This window comes from Aegilops tauschii, chromosome 7 (assembly GCF_002575655.3).
Source record: "Aegilops tauschii subsp. strangulata cultivar AL8/78 chromosome 7, Aet v6.0, whole genome shotgun sequence".
In the NCBI taxonomy this organism is placed as follows: Eukaryota; Viridiplantae; Streptophyta; class Magnoliopsida; order Poales; family Poaceae; genus Aegilops; species Aegilops tauschii.
This window is the reverse complement of record NC_053041.3, coordinates 229,478,419-229,486,333: the sequence shown is the minus strand read 5'-3', so window position 1 is coordinate 229,486,333 and position 7,915 is coordinate 229,478,419. Positions and strand designations below refer to the sequence as shown.

The 7,915-nt window shown below is 47.7% G+C and overlaps 1 long non-coding RNA gene across 1 annotated transcript; it reads left to right on the top strand.

The window, feature by feature from the left end:
* Positions 1 to 1,202: 1,202 nt before the first annotated feature.
* Positions 1,203 to 4,819, top strand: LOC141028133 (uncharacterized). The gene is made up of 3 exons (XR_012190413.1): positions 1,203 to 2,067; positions 3,153 to 3,225; positions 4,513 to 4,819. It is a non-coding gene; the product is annotated as an uncharacterized lncRNA (long non-coding RNA).
* Positions 4,820 to 7,915: the final 3,096 nt, after the last annotated feature.

Genomic DNA, 7,915 nt, shown 5'->3' with positions numbered 1-7,915 from the left:
CAGGTCGTGACTTATGACGCGGTCAATGCCAGCTTGATGAAGTGACCATGCGGCGATGCCGGTGTGCCCGCTCCGTGTAATCCGTGGGGCAGCGATGTTGGTGACGATTTATCCTTCGTGATGCCGAACTCTTGTTCGGCTTGCCAAGATGATGATCGAAGAAGTTGAGCTCGGCTCGACAAAGCGGCGACGTGTCTAGCGCAGGTCGGTAGCCGTGGAGAAATATTGTCGGACTGGTTTGACACCAGCGTGATGGAGAAGATTACCTCGGAGGAGGCTTAAAACTTTATGGCTACGTGTTTAAAAACAACGCACAATACCCTAGAAAAAATTTCTTTCAAAAGGGTTGTCCAATATTCCGTTCATGAAGAAACATGAACTCGGGTCGGATTCGTATTCGCGCAGAAAACAGATCCGAAAATTGGTCCACTCATCGGAAGGTTCCCGGAGTTTGAACCGTCGGATCGAGCTGAAATTTGGAGGGGTGGTAGATATGGGAATTCCGCAGCAGATGAACGGTTGGATCTTCCAAAGGACCTTCGAGCTGGGCTCTGGAGACCACGCCCTAAACTCGTCCAGATTCCCGTCCAGATTTGACAGGGCTCCGGTATATCGTAGATTGCCAGAGATTCCTCCATTGGAACTCGACGGAATTTGGCATGGTTGTTGTACACTTAATTCCGCACAATTCCACCGAAGGAATCGTCAAAGCGATGCTCAAGGAGGTGGTGGCAGCGGATACAAGTTTGTTGTTCGGAAAAAACAGCACGGTCGCCCGAGGGCAATGTTGACGTTGAGCCCCCGAGCTCCATGGATGATACTTCCATGATCATGATAGAGATCGGAGTTGATGTTGACGAAGGCCCTCGTCCGAACATGATGATCAGAGGTAGGGCACAGTCCTTGGTTAAGCCAAGGTGGCCAGTCGAGCCGGCGACAAAAGATGCCGACATCGACCATAAAGCTCGGCTCCGATGCGTACATCGCGCCGGAGACGATCCAAATTCCCATCGCCCCGCGACGACCGCCAGCAGGCTCTCAATGAAAGCACCAATGTCGGTTCAATATCCGGCGTATCTCGTAGTAGGGGTCATAAGCTAGGCGTCTGGGAGCGATGGTAACATGGACACGGGGTTTTACCCAGCTTCGGGCTCTCTTGATGAGATAATTGTGATGCCCGAATAATTAAGCTACAGTAAAACCTCTGCTAATGATGCCACGTCACCTTTGTCACTGTCTAATCTCCCGTAGGATCAAAACTATTCAAATTCAAATTTGAACTTTTGTCAAACAACAAAAATTTTCAAACATTAAAACAAAAATGTTCGGAGTGTGCCAATTAATGCCTAGGTATTTATGGTGAAGAAATCATGCTTTTACAAAGTGTCTAAATACTTTAAAACGAATTAAAACAGTAAAGGAAAGTAATAAATAAAAACAAAGCAAAACAAAGAAAAGTAAATAAAAAAGAGAGAAGAAGCAAACCCACCGCCACTGGGCCAACCGGCCCAGCTGGCCAGCCCAACCTAGGGCCTACCTAACCCCCACTCCCCCGTAACCCTAACCGCACACCTCCACAACCTACTCCTCCCGATCGGTCCAATCCCCTCAGCTAGATCCCGCAACTCCCTCTCGATCCCCCTCGCGCGCCGCCACCCACTAGAGGGAGACCTCGCGAGCGACGCCGCCGTGCCTCACGCCCGAGGTCCTCCTTGCACTTCGCCGCCACCTCGAGCCGCTCCGATCGCGCCGCCGGCAAGCCCTAACCGTCGCCTCTGCCCCACTGCCCTCGTGACACCACCGTGCTCGAGCTCCTGCTATGGCCGCTGCCGCCTGGTTCTCCGTGTTCGTACCGCGCCAAGCCGCTCGTCGTCGGAGATGGACGGATCCCGGAGGCCCGTCGCGGATCCGGCCTCCCTCTTCCTCTCATGTCCGCGCCTGCCCCTCTACTCTGCCCGTCGTCGCCCCTGCCTGGCCGCCTCGTCACCGGCGGCCCGCTCCTCGTCGGCCACCTCTCCGACCCGCCATGGCCTCCCCCGAGCTCACGGACCTCCCCTGCCGCTCGATGTGAGGCTCCCGCTCGATCCCCTTGTTCCTCCTTTCCGTTTTTCCGTCGCCGAAGTTCGCCACACCACTGCGTCGAGAGCTCGTTGAGCGCTCGTGCTCACCACCACCGGCCGCGCGCACACATGCCCGCGCCGCGCCCGTGCACCACCCCGGTGCGAGCCGTGGCTCCACCACCGCGGGACTCGTCGTTCCCGACGATTCCGGCAACTCCAACGCCTGCTGCGAAGCCCCCTAGATGCGCGCGATTGTGGGGTATCTTCTGTTGCCCTCGTCCGCCTCTCCCGTGGGCCTTTGACGTGTCTCCGCCGCTCAGAAGGTTGCCGGCGGTTAACCCCGGCCGGCTGTCGCGTCCCTGACTATTAGGGACTAAATGGACTAAATGGCTTTGTTGATTAGCCCTTGAGACGCTGACTGGTAGGCCCCCAAGGCTAATTAATCCATTTAATTAAGTTAACGTAATTACAATGTATGACCCGTGGGTCCATATGTTAAAATTAACTAAATAACTAAAATTAATTAGACAATGACAGATGCGGTCCACTACTAAGTATAAATGTTAAATCAATGTTGAAATTACTAGAGAATGACATGGGGTCCCGCTTGGACTGTTCACACCGTTGACTAGTCAATAGTTGACTGGGTCAACTGGGTCCCCTCGCCCCACAGGTCATAGGCTGTGGCTGGCCTCTACTGTGAACGCATAGCATTTTACTATTTAAATTGAATTAAAATAATTCCTAAAAATGAATTAAATTTTTATAAATTTATATAAAGTAAACCATAGCTTGGATGAAAAAACTTTATACATGAAAGTTGCTCAGAACGACAAGACGAATCCGGATACGTAGCCCGTTTGTCCGCCACGCATCCCTAGCATAGTGAACACGCAACTTTCCCCCTCCGGTTCAGCTGTCCGAAAAGGCCAAACACCGGGGATACTTTCTCGGATGTTTCCCCCCTTCGCCAGTATCACCTAGTACCGCGTTAGGTCACCCCTAGCACCGCGTATTGCCATGTTATGCTTTGTGATGCTTTGATTGCTCTATTATTTATTGTGTTCCCCCTTCGTTACTTCTTTCCGGTAGACCCCGAGACCGCTGCCGGTACCCCTGTGATCGACTACATCGACGACGAACCCTTTCTTGCCAGAGCAACCAGGCAAGCCCCCCCCTTGATCACCAGATATCGCCTATTCCTTCTCTATACTGTTTGCATTAGAGTAGCGTAGCATGTTACTGCTTTCGGTTATTCCTATTCTGCTGCATAGCCTGTCATTGTTGCTACAGTTGTTACCCTTACCTGCAATCCTAAATGCTTAGTATAAGATGCTAGTATTCCATCAGTGGCCCTACACTCTTGTTCGTCTGCCATGCTATACTACTGGGCCATGATCACTTCGGGAGGTGATCACGGGCATATGCTATATACTTTATACTGTTACATTACTATGATACTGTTCGGAGATGGGGGCTGAAGGGGCAGGTGGCTCCATCCCGGTAGAGGTGGGCCTGGGTTCCCGACGGCCCCCGACGGTTACTTCTGGCGGAGCGACAGGGCAGGTTGAGACCACCTAGGAGAGAGGTGGGCCTGGCCCTTGTCGGCATTCGCGGATACTTAACACGCTTAACAAGATCTTGGTATTTGATCTGAGTCTGGCCACTGGCCTATACGCACTAACCAACTACGCGGGAACAGTTATGGGCACTCGACGTCATGGTATCAGCCGAAGCCTTCATGACGTCAGCGACTGAGCGGCGCGCGCCAGATTGGACTGGAACGCCTGCTAGGCTAGGTCTGCTTCCGGCCGCGTTCGCAACGTGCAGGTGTGCAAAGGGCGATAGGCCCAGACCCCCGCGCCATAGGATTTAGACCGGCGTGCTGACCTCTCTATTGTGCCTAGGTAGGGCTGCGACGTGTTGATCTTCCGAGGCCGGGCATGACCCAGAAAAGTGTGTCCGTCCAAATGGGATCGAGCGTGTTGGGTTATGTGGTGCACCCTGTAAGGAAGTTTATCTATTCGAATAGCCGTGCCCCTCGGTAAAAGGACGACCCGGAGTTGTACCTTGACCTTATGACAAATAGAACCGGATAATTAATAAAACACCCTTCCAAGTGCCAGATACAACCCGGTGATCGCTCTCTAACAGGATGACGAGGAGAGGATCGCAGGGTAGGATTATGCTATGCGATGCTACTTGGTGAACTTACCATCTACTCTCTTCTACATGCTGCAAGATGAAGGCTGCCAAAAGCGTAGTCTTCGAGAGGATTAGCTATCCCCCTCTTATTCTGGCATTCTGCAGTTCAGTCCATCGATATGGCCCTTTACACATATACCCATGCATATGTAGTGTAGCTCCTTGCTTGCGAGTACTTTGGATGAGTACTCACGGTTGCTTTTCTCCCTCTTTCCCCCCTTCCCTTCTACCTGGTTGTCGCAACCAGATGCCGGAGCCCAGGAGCCAGACGCCACCATCGACGACGACTCCTACTACACCGGAGGTGCCTGCTACTACGTGGAGGCCGCTGACAACGACCAGGAGTAGTTTAGGAGGATCCAGGCAGGAGGCCCGCGCCTCTTTCGATCCGTATCCCAGTTTGTGCTAGCCTTCTTAAGGCAAACTTGTTTAACTTATGTCTGTACTCAGATATTGTTGCTTCCGCTGACTCGTCTATAATCGAGCACTTGTATTCGAGCCCTAGAGGCCCCTGGCTTGTATTATGATGCTTGTATGACTTATTTATGTTTTTAGAGTTGTGTTGTGATATCTTCCCGTGAGTCCCTGATCTTGATCGTACACGTTTGCGTGCATGATTAGTGTACGATTGAATCGGGGGCGTCACAAGTTGGTATCAGAGCCGACTGCCTGTAGGAATCCCCCTTCCATACTCCTTGGCCGAAGTCGAGTCTAGTCATTACAAAACTTTTACTAACATGGCTGTGTGTCTTACGGGCTCACGTCGCCATTGGGTGGTATTAGGATCTTTTATTCCTCGTCTATACTCTGGGACTCTGATCTTTCTTCTATTCAGGTTAAATGATTTTGTTAACTCTAACATTAGGATCTCGTGATCACATCCACCTGGAGTTCCCCTTATTACAGATGATCGCCTACTGCACCAGAAGATTTCGAAGATAATCTCCGATGTTCTCTCGAGACACTTGTGCCCACCGCCTTTGCAAATTCCCTACCACTGTTATATCATTATGGATAACTACATACACTTGCCATTTCAATCCCATTGATCTTGTTATTACAAGATACCTCGGAAATTCTCTCTATTGTTAAAAGAATACTTTGTGCCTACTGCCTTGCAGTTGATTATCCACATAAACACCCCTACGGATAATTTCTCGCACTTATCGAGTATCCGCTAATCCCCAGTTGTTCAGGTGTTCACAAAAGTCTTCGAAATACTATTCGATCCTCTGAAAATCCTTAGCAGCTTGTTGCTCTACAAATATTTGACTGCTTGCATTATGGTTGCGTTCCATATGTCTAGCAATATTCATTAGTATCCCTTGTCATCGTCATTTTCATCCTTTGATTTGATATGTGGTGAATGCTCGCAATCCTCAGTCGAAATCCTAGAATTCATCCTTCCGGATCAGACGTCATTTTAAACATGAATTGGTTCTCGACAAACCGAATTGCCGTCGGTTGTACCCCTAAGTCTACTCAACTTATCCATCCTTAATCAGAGCGTTTGCTTTTGATCCCTTGATTTGGAAATCGCAATTCCTTTGCATTTGAGATTTGAATTAGTTAGTTATTCCCATAATCTGATGCCTTTGCATTCTTTCTTCCTCTGATTGAGTACCGATACTCACATCAGCTCTGTTATGGACCGCCAAAACCATTGCTGGGTTGTTATCCGATGGTATCATTCGCATTCAAATCTTGTGAGTTCTTTCCCTGATGCATAATGCTTTGACAACCATGCTCTACTTTCGAGCTTGTGTTAATTACTCCTAAAAATTTGTGGTATATGTTTCTAAGATGCCCCGATGGGTTGAACCCATGCCTTCCTTAATCTCTGTGAACCCGAAAGTTTTCACGGGTCATACTCCTCTGATAATTCACCAGGTGGGTTTTGACACTGAAATCATTTTTATCTAGAGCAGTGAATGAAAGGTTATGCATTGAAGAAGTGGGAGTCGACCTTGAACTTTGTGTTCATGCCCATGGACACGATGTAAATCTTATCATGGAAGCTACTCTTAAATTAATTATCCCCTTGGTATAAGTTCATCTTATATCTGGGATCTGGTCTTTTGCAATCTTGGTTCCGGCCATATTGATATTCTTTGATTCCTTTTCTTGGACAAGTTGAAGTACTTGTCTTCTGCAGATCATTACACCTATCCAACCTCTATTCTGCTCCACCTTTGAGTATAACCTCTGGTATCTCGAGAATATCATGGAACTACATAACTTCTTATGAGTTCTTCATCAAGTACTGAATTCTCATTGATTCCATTTTTTTTCACGAGCTCTGGGTTATTAAGCAATCAAAGACATCGATAACTGAATCGAGTCCGCACCGCGATTAAACAACTCTTGGTAACCTTCATTACTTACGAGTTTGAACTCGATCACGTCATTCCTAGCCTGCTCGGCCATGTCATTATCGTGCCGATTTTAACTGTGCTACCTGGTCCTTAATCCCGAAGCACAACTTTCGACGGTGAGCTAATCTTACGTCGATCTTCCTCGTCATATCATTTCTCCTTGAACAACAAACTTGATTCTGAGTTTGTGACCTACCCGTGGTTCCAATAACCTTTCGCTTCATAATTCGTTTGACATGATGTCATCGCCGATCGATTACATCTTCATGAAATCTCTCGACAAATGTGTCATGATCATCATCAGCATTCTGAGCTCTTCCAGGATATCAATTGAATTCATGATGAGAAATACCATCCTTGCCCTCGATGATTTGTGTTATCATCGACCACCTTATTGCCTTCCGTTCATCACAAACTTGTTCTTGTTATGGATGCAACTTGCTATCCAGTTTGTATTATGTTCTACCTTGAAGTATTACCATCTTTTATGTCAAGGATGTTGCGAGGATTGCTCCACCTCTTAAGAATTCTTGGTATAGTGATACTTCTCACAATCACCATTCTTTATTGGTCCCCGTGTTGATTCTAACTGGGATACCAATAAGCGAACGGTGCAGCATGGATTCTGCCCTTCTAGCAACCCTATTGCTTTGAAGTTATTGGTTGACCGTTCATTCTTTGACTATTGATTATTGAATCACCATTCTAACATTGATTATGCTACCTAAGGCCATATTTTGGGCGCACCTTTCAACCAATGTTTATTTGTGTATGTTTTTCCTTGAGCATACATTATTATACCATTTGATCTGAAAAATGTTATCTCCTTGTTCACATAATTGTGGAAATCCATCTTGTTGGAAATCTCGATGAATTGTCGCTGAGGCCATCAGCCACCTCATCCTCTTCTTGGTTTAATGATGAACTCTTGTTGTGGAACTCGCTTCCATAGTTCAATTCCCGAGAATCTTACAATGTCATCTCGACAATTTGTGTTGCACCTTTCTTCTCAAGCATCCTAAGTCTGAGGTATTCTAACACCAATCATATCTGAATCTTGGTCAAATATGATGGTTGGAACATATTCCCAAGATTTATAACAAGGTGATGTCATGCTTAGCACACCTTCCCGGAGGACCTATATAGTTTCCTTTTTAGCAAGGTTCGCCATTCTTCCATGAGGAAATTGTATTCTATAAGTTGTTCCTGATGGATCCTTCGTGTATCCAGAGTCTGGCCTTTGCTCTTGAGGACCTTGTCAATGCTATCTCGAAG